Here is a 17,234-nt window from a genome sequence, read left to right on the forward strand (position 1 = left end):
TGCACTAGATGTAGAGATGTTAACATTGATGCTATTCATGATCACATTGCTATGATTAAACAACAAAATGATCATATAGCAAAATTAGATGCTAAAATTGACGAGCATGAATTAAAAAATGAAAAAATTAAATTTGCTCGTAGTATGCTTTATAGTGGGAGACGCCCAGGCATTAAGGATGGCATTGGCTTCCAAAAGAAAGACAGTGTCAAGCTTAATGCCTCTCCTAAAAGATTGTCAAACTTTGTTAAGGGCAAAGCTCCCATGGCTCAGGATAACGAGTGTTACATTTTATACCCTGTCGGTTATCCCGAGCATAAAATTAGGAGAATTCACTCTAGGAAGTCTCACTCTGGCTCTCATCATGCTTTCATGTATAAGAGTGAGGCATCTAGTTCTAGGCAATCAACCTGTGCTAAATTGCCTAAGAAGAAAACTCCTTTTGCATCAAATGAACCTAGTATTTCATTTAAAACTTTTGATGCATCTTATGTGCTTACTAACAAATCAGGCAAAGTAGTTGCCAAATATGTTGGGGACAAACACAAGGGGTCAAAGACTTGTGTTTGGGTACCCAAGGTGCTTGTTTCTAATGTCAAAGGACCCAAGACAGTTTGGGTACCTAAGAACAAGGCCTAAAATTGTGTTGTAGGTTTATGCATCCGGGGGCTCAAGTTGGATCATCGATAGCGGGTGCACAAACCACATGACAGGGGAGAAGAAGATGTTCTCCTCCTATGAGAAAAAACAAGATCCCCAACGAGCTATCACATTCGGGGATGGAAATCAAGGTTTGGTCAAAGGATTGGGTAAAATCGCTATATCTCCTGACCATTCTATTTCCAATGTTTTTCTTGTAGATTCTTTAGATTACAATTTGTTTTCTGTTTCTCAATTGTGTAAAATGGGCTACAACTGTCTTTTTACGGATATAGATGTTACTATCTTTAGAAGAAGTGATGATTCAGTAGCATTTAAGGTAGTATTAGAGGGTCAGCTATACTTAGTAGATTTTGATAGAGCTGAACTCGACACTTGCTTAATTGCTAAGACTAGCATGGGTTGGCTCTGGCACCGCCGACTAGCCCATGTTGGGATGAAGAATCTTCATAAGCTTCTAAAGGGAGAGCACATTTTAGGACTAACAAATGTTCATTTTGAGAAAGACAGGGTTTGTAGCGCATGTCAAGCAGGAAAGCAAGTTGGTGTTCATCATCCACACAAGAACATCATGACGACCGACAGGCCGCTTGAGCTACTCCACATGGACCTTTTCGGCCCAATAGCTTACATAAGCATCGGCGGGAGTAAGTACTTTCTAGTTATCGTGGATGATTATTCTCGCTTCACTTGGGTGTTCTTTTTGCAGAAAAAATCATAAACTCAAGAGACATTGAAGTGATTCTGTGACACTATGAAAATCATTAAATAAAACTAATACATTTAGTTAACAATGGTATTTATGATAATAAATTTTCCATTGAAGTGTTTGTTATTTATTTCATTCGGAAGGATTTTTTATTGCTCATAAGTAATTTTGAATATTGAATATCATTTCTTCCTAAATTAAAATTCACATAAATAATATAATAAATATTAGTCTAAGAATTAATATTTTATTTTGGTTGAATATTATGAATTTTTATGGTTATTTGAATAGGTATTTCGAAATTTAAAAAAGGGAAAAACAAACCTAAACTAATCGGCTCATTAGGCCCATGTAAGGGCCGGCCGCCACTCTCTCCCTGGCTACCCTAATCCTAGCCGCCGCCAGGAGCTTCAGCTAGCCGCCATCTTCCCTGTTGCTGTCGCCGCCCTGGCTCTCCTTCCCCATCGTGTCTCTCTCTACCGCTCACCTCTCTCTCCACCTCCCTCCCTTTTCTCTCACTTCCAAGCGGCCCCACCCGGCCAGCTCCTCTCTCCCTGTCGCGCCCCTGCCAGGCCACGCCCCACCGCGACGCGCCGAGGACCGAGCACGCGACCCCGGCCAACCACGCCGACCACGCCCATCCCATCCCCACGCGACTTGCCCCGATGCCTGCACAGACCCAACGCCAGCAGCACCGCGCCTGGAGCCTGCGCGACTCAACCACCCCGACGTCCGCGCTCAGGAGTCCGATGTCGATCGCGCGAAGCCCAGGCGACCCGAGCCGTGCAACCCGACCGGCACCGCGCCCGCGACAGAAACGCTCGCGCCGACCGTCCGTTTCTTCACCTCGTGTAATGGAGTGTAATGCCACCGTTTCTTCCCTCTCCCTCTCCCCATTGATAGACGTCATTCATGGCCGCCATGAAACACCGGCGCCCATTACTCTCTCCCCTTAGCCGCTCTCTCCTCTCCCTCCTCTCTTCTATAAAAACCGTTGAGCTCTTTGCTCCTCCCTGTCGAGCTCACTCTCTCTCCCTCACCTATCTCACGTGCTCGCTCATCAAACCACGTCGTCACCGGAGCTCGTGCCCACCGCGTCCGCGCAGCACCCCGGCACCCGCAGCAACGTCACGCGCACCTGCTGTCAAACCCCTGCCCACGCCGTGTCCAGTTCATCGCCGGACTTTTCGCACAGCACCTCGTCTGAGCTCCGTCCGACGTCAAGAAACCATGTCCGCTCGCACAGCAACACCACCGCTCGCCGTCGTGCCTCGCCGGAGACGTGCCCGAACCCCGTCCAAGCCTCGCCAATCTCGTCGTGCCAAGCCTTCGCCATCGCGCGCTCGAGCCCGTTCACCGTCATCCATTCACCCAAGGTTGAAAACAACCCGTTAATGTATTTTCTAAATCATGTTTGAATTACTTTATTGATCTTATGAATTATTGTTGTAATATTGATGTGATTTGGTGATTCACGTGTATGACTTTAAAGATTCGATGTATACGTGTAACCAAAATCGAACCCCGCGACAATACTTTGAAAATGCGTATGATTTTATAACTCTAAAAATGAGCACGGTCACTAGTCACTACTGCGGCGATTTTCATACTAGAATACGTTTACGGATTTGATTTCACTTTAATGTGTGGAGCGATAATTGGTTAGTATTGTTATAAGTGTAATCTTAGAGATCTCAGTGATATAAGAAATTGAAATAGATATTAAGCCACGTATTTCCGGACGAATGAAAAATGTATAGATTTTTCTGTTCATAATAAATGTATTCATAAGTATAGCACCTAATTACTTAGAATAGTAAAATGCTCATTTATGTCATAATAACCATGAATAGGTTATTAAGAGTCTCATTTAGTAATTTACAACTAATTCTAGCATATTAATGTTAAAGGAATTAAATAAACAAGTTATACGTAAAAAATTCCATTTAGAAAAGAAAGGAGAAAACAGAAAGAGTAGAATTTATAATAATTTAATTAGACGCTCATATTTTTCTAATAAAGAAATTGATAGTATATTGATAAATATATGTTTCTTACTAAAGAATTAGATAATTTGTTTCTAGCTTTAAAATAACCTTTTTAATAATTATCATATTTAAGATTCATTATAAATGTTTAAGTATAGCCGTATTAAATAGAAACTTAAAAGTAATATGTCATATAACTTTTCTAATAATTATATAATGGCTTAATTAAGTGCTCACATCGTCATAACTAAAACAATAGTTAATAACATACCAATGAATATAATATTCATTTTAAATATCTAGGTCATATGTTTCTAAACTAAATGTAAAGATAAATAATAGAGTAATTATATCCTCTCATAACCTAGTTAATTAGATTTATATTTGTTTACAACTGGTTATATAGGTTTAATTAATTATTTAATCAAAATTAGTTCATATTATTTATATATGTGTCACTTAGTTTTTCCTAAAGAATAAACTAAGGAAATTAGTGTTCATGTTCTTTAATAATAATGTTAGTTTATATATTATTTTGTATATAGCTTCCTTAATAAAATATAGGGCATGTACTTTCTAACAAAAATAAAATATAATTGTTGTTCATTGTCTTTTACATAAAAGTTCATTAAAGCATATATCATAACTTTTCATAAATAGGTGATTAATAATATAATTATGATCTTTTCACATAAAAAGTTATTTAATCTAGTTATGAGCTTTTTATAAAAGTAATGTCTAATAATGTGTTTCATAACTCATTAACCCTAGATATATAACCTATATCTTTTCTAAAAGGTTAAAAAGGTTTAATATTGTTATTACGTGTTTTATCATCTTATAAACCCTTTTATCTTAGACATATCACGTATGACGTTTTATAAAAGATTTAAAATTGATGAACCCCAATATTTGTATATTTTAATTAAGATATTTTTAAGCTCATGTCTTGTTTTATAAAGTATAGATCACACATTTTTGAAAAGAATACCATCTTATTATAACCATTACTAGCGATGTTCTTTAAAAGCGAACGCTCTTTTCGTTAGGCTTTCTTTTAGCTTTACGTATGGTGAATGTGGTATGTTATTGAGTGTTGTTTGTTCTTCTTGTTTGTTTGTGTGATATTCAGTGGTTGATCTAGTAGTTAAGAATCAAGGTCTATTCAGATCCGTGGAAGAGTCTCAAGTTTTTAATAAGCAAGGCAAGTGGACTTCTCCCTCTGCATACTCTGTTTGATCTCAAATAATACATTTAATAAAGTTTACTCTTTTGGATATATATGCATAACTTGATGGGTTACCTATTTAGATAACCTTTTCAACCTTACTCCTTGTTTAACCTGGGATTATGATTTAACCAAGTAGCTATGCTATTGCTACAACTTAACTTTATGCAGTCACTCCCGCTTATGATATTAATGTTCCAAAATAGTAAGTTTACATTATTGTTGTTAACCCAATGGTTAAACAAGATTATTGCATATTAATTGGAACATGGAGTGACCACCCGGGAAAACAGTGCTACCATGAGAACTATCATGGCTCTGGTCTTGGCTAAATAACTAGGGAAGTCTTATGTTGGGTGTTGGTCGTGATCGACTAGGAACGGGCGCACCTGGCAAGTGCTTATAGTACCGGCTCAGGCAGATTGGATACGGGCATAGTTCCCAAAGCTTTACCCTGTGAACTGGACTATAAGTTGGTTACGGTAGGTGTACCTTATGCAGTTGACCATTTCCAACATTTGCGTAATGAGGACTCTAGGGAGAAGCCTTGTAGTGAGACCCTGGCCATTCACCTCGGAAGTGAATACGGGTCTAGCTAACCCGGGCTAGAAGGGAATCGCGACTCATGGGTAAAGATGTGCCACCTCTGCAGAGTGTAGAACTGATATATCAGTCGTGCTCACGGTTATAAGCAGCATGGACTCCTCACATGATAATTGAACTTGAAGATGGAAATAAATCGAGATCCGATGATCTGCCAATGGTTTGCTTAAGTGGTTTCACTTAAGTGTTTTTGATATACTCTTATACCTTTGTTTAATGGGAATACTTGGGATTCACACTTATTAGTAAGACAGGTGTTGTTAATAAAATGTTGACCAACTAAAATGCTTACTGCTCAACCTTAGCCTCACCTTGTTAAACCTGCATTAGTTTTTCCCCCATTTGTTGAGCCCCGACCATAAGTGAGCTCACCCTTGCTTAATTTTGATCAGAAGTTTGCAGATGAAGATATGATGCTGAACTCCATGGATGCTAGTCTAGTGATACCCCCGGTCATCTTCCTGTGGATGGATGTCCTTGTTTCGCTGTACTTTGATGAATAAAGGTTAATACATTATGTCTGTTCAAAGTGTAATATGTTAATATAATCGTTATTTACGCTTTTATGCATTGTACTTTTGATATATTACACTTATGACGTCAACATATGTGTGGAAATAGATCCTGGCACACATATGCTATGCACCCGGCTCTGCTCCATAGAAACGGGTGTGACAGAAGTGGTATCAAAGCAATGTGACCGTAGGTCGCTAGATTAGTTAGAAATGGAAAGCCCAGTCAGTATTTCAAAACATGGTCTAATTTCTTCCATTAAAACTTACTTTATATCAAAACTCGTCTCTTTTATTTTCACTCTTCTTGTCTGATTCTTCGTCTATCAGAAGGTTCTAATGAGAAGCATTGCAAGATGATCAAGCTAGGATTGTGTAACTTGAAGCGAAGTTTGCTAGAAGAAACCTTTTCGAAGCTATCGACGATGCCCTATTCTCTGTCTTATCCCCACTTCGCAAGAAGTTTTGTTATGGATTCTTTGGATCTATTACCATTCTTCTTGGTTAGGTTGATAGGATTGTTCTTTAGTATTAAGATTTTCGACTAGATCGGTAATGGCGATATTATATTATATTATATTATAAGTGGTTTTCTAGTCCCTAATATTGCTATATAACCCTTGATTTCTTCTACTCTTGTTTTCTTGCCATTGTATTGTCATCCTTGAACAATATCTACCTTGATATATTGAACCCTTTGTCTCTCTACTTCTCTCCTTGATAATGCCCTTGTATTTTGTATCCTTAAAGAAAATTCTCATATCCTTGGTTGTACAATTTATCCTCGCTTCATCAATTAGTGGTTATCCTATTTTACCCTTGGCCATTAACAATAATGTTTTGATCTTGGCTATCTCTTTGTTATTTCTGATCTGATTCCTATATTTTATAATCTCTTTCTTATTCCTAACCTTGTCCCGCCTTTCAAAAAACTATAAGAAATTGTTTTTCCTAGGCAAGATTGCCTTTTGATTGAATGAATAACATCGAGTTATGTTGTGCTGATATGTTTGAGTTCATGTTAGTTATCTTAGTGACTATGTTTGATTTGCTTCTTTGTAATGATTGTTGTTGTATTGTGTGACTTTTGTCCACAATGACAACAGTTAGCTAGGTTAAACCTTAGATAGTTGGGTTCCCTCTACTCTGTATAGTCTGTCCTATCTCAATCTTTTCGTCCCTTCTTTCCTTACTATATCCATACAGATGTCAGACCTTGGAATGTCAACTACAAGTGATGTCACTAAGTGCAAAGAACACATTGTGTTGGCAACTCCTCCAGCTAATTCTCAGATGGAACAGTTCAAGAAGGCGCATGCATAGTTTCTGCAAGCAACATCCCAAGTGGTAGCTAGACTCCAACAAGTGGATTTAGCAGAATTTATAACACATGAGCAGACTACCGATAACCATATAACATCAACCACAACATCACCCTCGATAGTTGACTTAGAAAAGTTGTTACATGCACAAGCTCTGATAATACAGAAAGCATCTCAACTCACCTCCTCATACCAGCAAGTGTTGGCAAGTCGAAAAGTCACTAGAAATGAAACAACTAATGAACAGACACAAAAGGATGCACACCAACAGACAAATGATCTTGGAACATGTTGTTGTTGTGAGTACTATGGAATTCCTTGTCGCCAGATCAGTACAAACGAAAGTGAAACTACAAAACAGAAGAACCGGATTTTATTTTCTGGTATAAAAAGTCAATGGTCTTCCCAAAAACAACTAATAGCAAATGCACTGTCAGACGATGAATTGCCAGGTTTTCCAAAAAGGAAGCATCACAAGGATGCCCAGCTCCAAAAAGAAGCACATGAGTGTTACATTGATGGATGGACTATCACCTGCACACAATTTTAGCCCCGTCGTCGCACCAGGTGTAAGAAACAAAAATGGAAACATGGAAAAAGTCAAGAAATAACTTCAAGAAAAGCTTGTTATCTATGTGGACGTGAAAATCATTACCTTCATAACTGTCCTGAGAAGAGTTCATCTCCGGACACCTCCGAGATAAAGCTATCTCAGACTCCAGACATGGAATATGAACAAAAATGTACATAAACTTCTATCAACATCGTGGAGAACAACAAAAGGAATAGGAAAATATTTGGATACATGAGTAGTCCACCTTAATCACAAGCAAAAGCCCCAAAACACATTGATACCCAAACAGAAGAATCAAGTCAGGCTCAGCCATTTGAGATACAGACACTCAATCATCCCTCACCCCCTGTTGGTCAAGCAAAGTTGACTCGCAAAGAACTCAAAGCAAGAGGTGCTTGTTTCTACTGCAAGAATGAAGAACATATTATTCGCGAATGCCCCAAGAAACGTCTAGGCCAACTAAAGAAGAAGACGGTGAAGCAAGACCCAAACAATAATCCAGAAGACCAACCAGTTATAAGTACGATGATGAAGATCGCTTGATTTGTAGTCATTGCGGAGCGAAGAAACAATAAGTTCCTTAAGATTGGAAGAGTTCAACGTGAACTAAGAACCTACAAACAGCCATGTATCTCCTTTGCTTTCATGCTAGCCTTCCCTAATCTCGAGGACGAGATTCTTTTTAAGAGGGGTAGATTTGTGACACTATGAAAATCATTAAATAAAACTAATACATTTAGTTAATAATGGTATTTATGATAATAAATTTTCCATAGAAGTGTTTGTTATTTATTTCATTCGGAATGATTTTTTATTGCTCATAAGTATTTTTGAATATTGAATATCATTTCTTCCTAAATTAAAATTCACATAAATAATATAATAAATATTAGTCTAAGAATTAATATTTTATTTTGGTTGAATATTATGAATTTTTATGGTTATTTGAATAGGTATTTCGAAATTTAAAAAAAGGAAAAAAAACAAACCTAAACTAATCGGCCCATTAGGCCCATGTAAGGGTCGGCCGCCACTCTCTCCCTGGCTACCCTAATCCTAGCCGCCGCTAGGAGCTTCAGCTAGCCGCCATCTTCCATGTTGCCGCTGTCGCCCTGGCTCTCCTTCCCCCTCGTGTCTCTCTCTACCGCTCACCTCTCTCTCCACCTCCCTCCCTTTTCTCTCACTTCCAAGCGGCCCCACCCGGCCACCTCCTCTGTCCCTGGCGCGCCCCTGCCACGCCTCACCCCACCGCGACGCGCCGAGGACCGAGCACGCAACCCCGGCCAGCCGCGCCGACCACGCCCATCCCATCCCCACGCGACTTGCCCCGACGCCTGCACAGACCCAACGCCAGCAGCACCGCGCCTGGAGCCTGCGCGACTCAACCACCCCGACGTCCGCGCTCAGGAGTCCGATGACGATCGCGCGAAGCCCAGGCGACCCGAGCCGTGCAACCCGACCGGCGCCGCGCCCGCGACAGAAACGCTCGCGCCGACCGTCCGTTTCTTCACCTCGTGTAATGGAGTGTAATGCCACCATTTCTTCCCTCTCCCTCTCCCCATTGATGGACGTCATTCATGGCCGCCATGAAACACCTGCGCTCGTTACTCTCTCCCCCCTTAGCCGCTCTCTCCTCTTCCTCCTTTCTTCTATAAAAACCGTTGAGCTCTTTGCTCCTCCCTGTAGAGCTCACTCTCTCTCCCTCACCTATCTCACGTGCTTGCTCATCAAACCACGTCGTCACCGGAGCTCGTGCCCACCGCGTCCGCGCAGCACCCCGGCACCCGCAGCAACGTCACGTGCACCCGCTGTCAAACCCCTGCCCACGCCGTGTCCAGTTCATCGCCGGACTTTTCGCGCAGCACCTCGTCTGAGCTCCGTCCGACGTCAAGAACCCCTATCCGCCCGCACAGCAACACCACCGCTCGTCATCGTGCCTCGCCGGAGACGTGCCCGAACCCCGTCCAAGCCTCGCCGATCTCGCTGTGCCAAGCCTTCGCCATCGCGCGCTCGAGCCCGTTCACCGTCGTCCGTTTACCCAAGGTTGAAAACAACCCGTTAATGTATTTTCTAAATCATGTTTGAATTACTTTATTGATCTTATGAATTATTGTTGTAATATTGATGCGATTTGGCGATTCACGTGTATGACTTTAGAGATTTGATGTATACGTGTAACCAAAATCGAACCCCGCGAAAATACTTTGAAAATGCGTATGATTTTATAACTCTAATAATGAGCACGGTCACTAGTCACTACTGCGGCGATTTTCATACTAGAATACGTTTACGGATTTGATTTCACTTTAATGTGTGGAGCGATAATTGATTAGTATTGTTATAAGTGTAATCTTAGTGATCTCAGTGATATAAGAAATTGAAATAGATATTAAGCCACGTATTTCCGGTCGAATGAAAAATGTATAGATTTTTCTGTTCATAATAAATGTATTCATAAGTATAGCACCTAATTACTTAGAATAGTAAAATGCTCATTTATGTCATAATAACCATGAATAGGTTATTAAAAGTCTCATTTAGTAATTTACAATTAATTCTAGCATATTAATGTTAAAGGAATTAAATAAAAAGTTATACGTAAAAAATTCTATTTAGAAAAGAAAGGAGAAAACAGAAAGAGTAGAATTTATAATAATTTAATTAGACGCTCATATTTTTATAATAAAGAAATTGATAGTATGTTGATAAATATAGGTTTCTTACTAAAGAATTAGATAATTTGTTTCTAACTTTAAAATAACCTTTTTAATAATTATCATATTTAAGATTCATTATAAATGTTTAAGTATAGCCGTATTAAATAGAAACTTAAAAGTAATATGTCATATAACTTTTCTAATAATTATATAATGGCTTAATTAAGTGCTCACATCGTCATAACTAAAACAATAGTTAATAACATACCAATGAATATAATATTCATTTTAAATATCTAGGTCATATGTTTCTAAACTAAATGTAAAGATAAATAATAGAGTAATTATATCCTCTCATAACCTAGTTAATTAGATTTATATTTGTTTACAACTGGTTATATAGGTTTAATTAATTATTTAATCAAAATTAGTTCATATTATTTATATATGTGTCACTTAGTTTTTCCTAAAGAATAAACTAAGGAAATTAGTGTTCATGTTCTTTAATAATAATGTTAGTTTATATATTATTTTGTATATAGCTTCCTTAATAAAATATAGGGCATGTACTTTCTAACAAAAATAAAATATAATTGTTGTTCATTGTCTTTTACATAAAAGTTCATTAAAGCATATATCATAACTTTTCATAAATAGGTGATTAATAATATAATTATGATCTTTTCACATAAAAAGTTATTTAATCTATTTATGAGCTTTTTTATAAAAGTAATGTCTAAGAATGTGTTTCATAACTCATTAACCCTAGATATATAACCTATATCTTTTCTAAAAGGTTAAAAAGGTTTAATATTGTTATTACGTGTTTTATCATCTTATAAACCCTTTTATCTTAGACGTATCACGTATGACGTTTTATAAAAGATTTAAAATTGATGAACCCCAATATTTGTATATTTTAATTAAGATATTTTTAAGCTCATGTCTTGTTTTATAAAGTATAGATCACACATTTTTGAAAAGAATACCATCTTATTATAACCATTACTAGCGATGTTCTTTAAAAGCGAACGCTCTTTTCGTTAGGCTTTCTTTTAGCTTTACGTATGGTGAATGTGGTATGTTATTGAGTGTTGTTTGTTCTTCTTGTTTGTTTGTGTGATATTCAGTGGTTGATCTAGTAGTTGAGAATCAAGGTCTATTCAGATCCGTGGAAGAGTCTCAAGTTTTTAATAAGCAAGGCAAGTGGACTTCTCCCTCTGCATACTCTGTTTGATCTCAAATAATACATTTAATAAAGTTTACTCTTTTGGATATATATGCATAATTGACGGGTTACCTATTTAGATAACCTTTCCAACCTTACTCCTTGTTTAACCTGGGATTATGATTTAGCCAAGTAGCTATGCTATTGCTACAACTTAACTTTATGCAGTCACTCCCGCTTATGATATTAATGTTCCAAAATGGTAAGTTTACATTATTGTTGTTAACCCGATGGTTAAACAAGATTATTGCATATTAATTGGAACATGGAGTGACCACCCGGGAAAACAGTGCTACCATGAGAACTATCATGGCTCTGGTCTTGGCTAAATAACTAGGGAAGTCTTATGTTGGGTGTTGGTCGTGGTTGACTAGGAACGGGGGCACCTGGCAAGCGCTTATAGTACCGGCTCAGGCAGATTGGATACGGGCAAACTTATCAAAGCTTTACCCTGTGGACTGGACTATAAGTTGGTTACGGTAGGTGTACCTTATGCAGTTGACCATTTCCAACATTTGCGTAATGAGGACTCTAGGGAGAAGACTCATAGTGAGACCCTGGCCATTCACCTTGAAAGTGAATACGGGTCTAGCTAACCCGGGCTAGAAGGGAATCACGACTCATGGGTAAAGATGTGCCACCTCTACAGAGTGTAAAACTGACATATCAGTCGTGCTCACAGTTATGAGCAGCCTGGACTCCTCACATGATAATTGAACTTGAAGATGGAAATAAATCGAGATCCGATGATCTGCCAATGGTTTGCTTAAGTGGTTTCACTTAAGTGTTTTTGATATACTCTTATACCTTTGTTTAATGGGAATACTTGGGATTCACACTTATTAGTAAGACAGGTGTTGTTAATAAAATGTTGACCAACTAAAATGCTTACTGCTCAACCTTAGCCTCACCTTGTTAAACTTGCATTAGTTTTCCCCCACTTGCTGAGCCCCGACCATAAGTGAGCTCACCCTTGCTTAATTTTGATCAGAAGTTTGCAGATGAAGATATGATGCTGAACTCCATGGATGCTAGTCTAGTGATACCCCCGGTCATCTTCCTGTGGATGGATGTCCTTGTTTCGCTGTACTTTGATGAATAAAGGTTAAGAAATTATGTCTGTTCAAAGTGTAATATGTTAATATAATCGTTATTTACGCTTTTATGCATTGTACTTTTGATATATTACACTTGTGACGTCAACATATGTGTGGAAATAGATCCTGGCACACATATGCTATGCACCCGGCTCTGCTCCATAGAAACGGGTGTGACAGATTCTTGAGACAGGCTCAAAATGTGTTCGGCTTAAGGGTCAAAAAGATTAGAAGCGACAATGGGACGGAGTTCAAGAACTCACAAATCAAAAGTTTTCTTGAGGAGGAGGGCATCAAGCATGAGTTCTCTTCTCCCTACACGCCACAACAAAATAGTATAGTGGAGAGGAAGAATAGAACTCTATTGGACATGGCGAGGACCATGCTTGATGAGTACAAGACTTCGGATTGGTTTTGGGCTGAGGCGGTCAACACCGCTTGCTACGCCATCAACCGGTTATATCTTCACCGAATCCTCAAGAAGACATCTTATGAACTCCTAACCGGTAAAAAGCCCAATGTTTCATATTTTAGAGTCTTTGGTAGCAAATGCTTTATTCTTATTAAAAGAGGTAGAAAATCTAAATTTGCTCCTAAGGCTGTAGAAGGCTTTTTACTTGGTTATGATTCAAACACAAGGGCATATAGAGTCTTTAACAAGTCCTCTGGACTAGTTGAAGTTTCTTATGACATTGTGTTTGATGAGACTAACGGCTCTCAAGTAGAGCAAGTTGATCTTGATGAGCTAGATGATGAAGAGGCTCCGTGCGTCGTGCTAAGGAACATGTCCATTGGGGATGTGTGTCCTAGCTAAGGAATCCGAAGAGCCTCCACATGCACAAGATCAACCATCTTTCTCAACGCAAGCATCTCCACCAACTCAAGATGAGGATCAAGCTCAAGATGATGATGATGAAGATCAAGAAGAGCCACCTCAAGAGGAGGACAATGATCAAGGGGGAGATGCTAATGATCAAGACAAGGAAGATGATGAGGGTCCAAGACCGCCACACCCAAGAGTCTACCAAGCAATACAACGAGATCACCCCATGAACACCATCCTCGGCGATATTCAAAAGGGGGTAACCACTCGATCTCGTGTTGCTCGTTTTTGTGAACATTACTCTTTTGTTTCCTCTATTGAGCCACACAGGGTAGAGGAAGCACTTCAAGATTCGGATTGGGTGCTGGCAATGCAAGAGGAGCTCAACAACTTCACGAGGAATGAGGTATGGCATTTAGTTCCACGTCCTAACCAAAATGTTGTAGGAACCAAGTGGGTCTTCCGCAACAAGCAAGATGAGCAAGGTGTGGTGACAAGGAACAAAGGCCGACTTGTGGCCAAAGGATATTCACAAGTTGAAGGTTTGGATTTTGGTGAAACCTATGCACCCGTAGCTAGGCTTGAGTCAATTCGCATTTTACTTGCCTATGCTACTTACCATGGCTTTAAGCTTTACCAAATGGACGTGAAAAGTGCCTTCCTCAATGGACCAATCAAGGAAAAGTGCCTTCCTCAATGGACCAATCAAATGGTCGATGATATGATCTTTACTCTACTTATGTGCATCTCGACCAGATATTATGCTTTCCGTATGCATGTGTGCAAGATTCCAAGCCGATCCTAAGGAAGTTCACCTTAGGGCCGTAAAACGAATCTTGAGATATTTAGTTTATACTCCTAAGTTTGGCCTTTGGTAACCCAGGGGATCCACATTTAATTTAATTGGTTATTCCGATGCTGATTGGGCAGGGTGTAAAATAAATAGAAAGAGCACATCAGGGACTTGCCAGTTCTTGGGAAGATCTCTGGTGTCTTGGGCTTCAAAGAAGCAAAATTCTGTGGCTCTTTCTACTGCCGAAGCCGAGTATATTATCGCAGGCCATTATTGCGCGCAATTGCTTTAGATGAGGCAAACTCTCAGGGACTATGGTTACAAATTAACCAAAGTTCCTCTTCTATGTAATAATGAGAGTGCGATCCGCATGGCGGATAATCCCGTTGAGCATAGCCGCACTAAACACATAGCCATTCGGTATCACTTTTTAAGGGATCACCAGCAAAAGGGGGATATCGAGATTGCATATGTTAACACCAAAGAACAATTAGCCGATATCTTTACCAAGCCATTAGATGAGCAAACATTTACCAAACTTAGGCATGAGCTAAATATTCTTGATTCTAGGAATTTTGATTGATATTTTGCACACATAGCTCATTTATACCTTTGATCATCTCTTTCATGTGCTATGACTAATGTGTTCCTCTAGTGCATTTTATGCTAAGTCATATATTGAAAGGGGAAATGGAGTCCTCGGCGAAGACAAGGCTTCCACTCCACTCCATCGAATTATTCATCCTTCACCGTAGCTCCACAACTCTCTCCAATTTGGTATAATTTTCACTCATATATTATTTACCATAGGGGGAGAAAGTAGTAGAAGGGCTTATATTTCACTCACAAGTATCCGCTTTTGGCGATTCATGCCTAGGGTTGAAAACGGATGGAAAAAATCCTGTCCCGATCCGTACTGTTTTCTACATTTGACCCGACCGTTTCCGTATTTACGGAAAAATATGGAAACGGGACGGAAACGGGAGAGGGCTTATTCCGTCCATTTTTTGTGGGATCCCGTTTTTTTCCGGATTAAACCCGTATTTATTCCGTATTTGACAAATATGGGACGAGCCTAATATGCATTAGTATATAAACTAAATCCTCGTGCATTTAGGTGACAAATTATAGCACAATTGGCCATTGTAACCACCGGCTCTTTTCAAATGACAAGTGATCTAAAGTCTTAAACAACATCGGATGTAGCTAAATGTACACATTTAGCAACCAAACAACAATAGGATGTTGTCTCTCTATATTTATTTGTTATATGTTATTGTTCTGCCAATCAATCACTAGTCAAACATCAATAACATTTCTATTTGTATTAAATTATGAGTTTCTGTTAGTATTTCTGTTTCTGTTCGTTTTCGCAATTCCGTTTATCCCGCTCCCGTTTCCGTTCCCGACTATTCCGGACCCGATCCCGTTTCAGATGATAAAATGAGGATACAGAAACGGGAGAGGGGTTTTTCCATCCGTTTCCGTCTGTTTTCATCTCTATTCATGCCAAAGGGGGAGAAAGTATTAGCCCAAAGCAAAAGGACCGCACCACCACCAATTTCAAAAATGTAGTCTTCAAATTTGGATAAGAAAAGATTTTCTCAATTGGCATCCTTTTTGATAGTATGTTCTTCAATTGATATCTTATTTTTGATACAATTGGTATACCCTCTTCAAAACTATTATCTAAAACCCTCTTGAACACTAAGAGGAGGATTTCATTAAGGGGGAGTTTTGTTTAGTCAAAAGAAAAACATTTGAAACAGGGAGAGAAAATTTCAAATCTTGTAAATGCTTCTCAAAATCTTATTCATTTACCTTTGACTATTTGCAAAAAGACTTTGAAAAGAATTTCCAAAACTTTGCAAAACAAAACATGTGGTGCAAGCGTGGTCCAAAATTTTAAACTAGAAGAAAGTCATCCATGCATATCTAGTAGAAATGATTATTGGTTTCATTCCAAGCAACCTTTGCACTTACATTATGCAAACTAGTTCAATTCTGCACTTTTATATTTGCTTTGGTTTGTGTTGGCATCAATCACCAAAAAGTGGGAGATTAAAAGGGAAATAGGCTTACACCTTTTCTTAATTGATTTTGGTGGTTGAATTGCCCAACACGAATAATTGAACTAACTAGTTTGCTCTAGACTATAAGTTTTACAGGTGCCAAAGGTTCACAATAAACCAATAAAAAAAACAAGAAAGGGTTCAAACAAAGAGAGCAAAAGACAACCGAAGTGTGCCCTGGTCTGGCGCACCGGACTGTCCGGTATGCCACCGAACAGTGTCTGGTGCACCACCGGACAGTGTCCGGTGCACCAGGGAACTCCGCTCCGAACTTGCCACCTTCGGGAATTCTGGGAGCCGCTCCACTATAAATCACCGGACTGTCTGGTGTAGCACCGGACTGTTCGGTGCGCCAGCGGAGCAATGGCTACTTCGCGCCAACAGTCGTCTGCAGAAGACATTAAATGCGCTACAGTGCGCACAGAAGTCAAAGCACGCGCCAGACGGCGCACCGGACAGTCTACAGGACCTGTCCGGTGCACCACCGGACTGTTCGGTGACCCAGAAGACAGAAGCTCCAACGGTCAAACCCTAACAGTCAGGTGACGTGGCTGGCGCACCGGACAGTGTCCGGTGGCGCATCGGACTGTCCGGTGCGCCATGCGACAGCAGCCTTCACCAACAGCTCATTTGGTGGTTGAGGCTATAAATACCCCCAACCACCCACCATTCATTGCATCCAAGTTTTCAGCCTTCAAACACCTTACAAGAGCTATAGCATTCAATACAAGACACAATCAAAGAGATCAAATCCTCTCCCAAGTCCAAAGATCATTCCAATTAAATAGTGACTCGTGAGAGAGAGACTTGTGTTCATTTGAGCTCTTGCGCTTGGATTGCTTTTCTTCTTCCTTCTTTCTTGTGTTCAACTCACTTGTAATCAAAACAAGAGACATCAAGTTGTGGTGGTCCTTGTAGTGGACTTAGTGTCCCATTTGATTGAAGAGAAAGGCTCACTTGGTCTAGGT

Source organism: Zea mays, chromosome 6 (genome assembly GCF_902167145.1).
Source record: "Zea mays cultivar B73 chromosome 6, Zm-B73-REFERENCE-NAM-5.0, whole genome shotgun sequence".
In the NCBI taxonomy this organism is placed as follows: Eukaryota; Viridiplantae; Streptophyta; class Magnoliopsida; order Poales; family Poaceae; genus Zea; species Zea mays.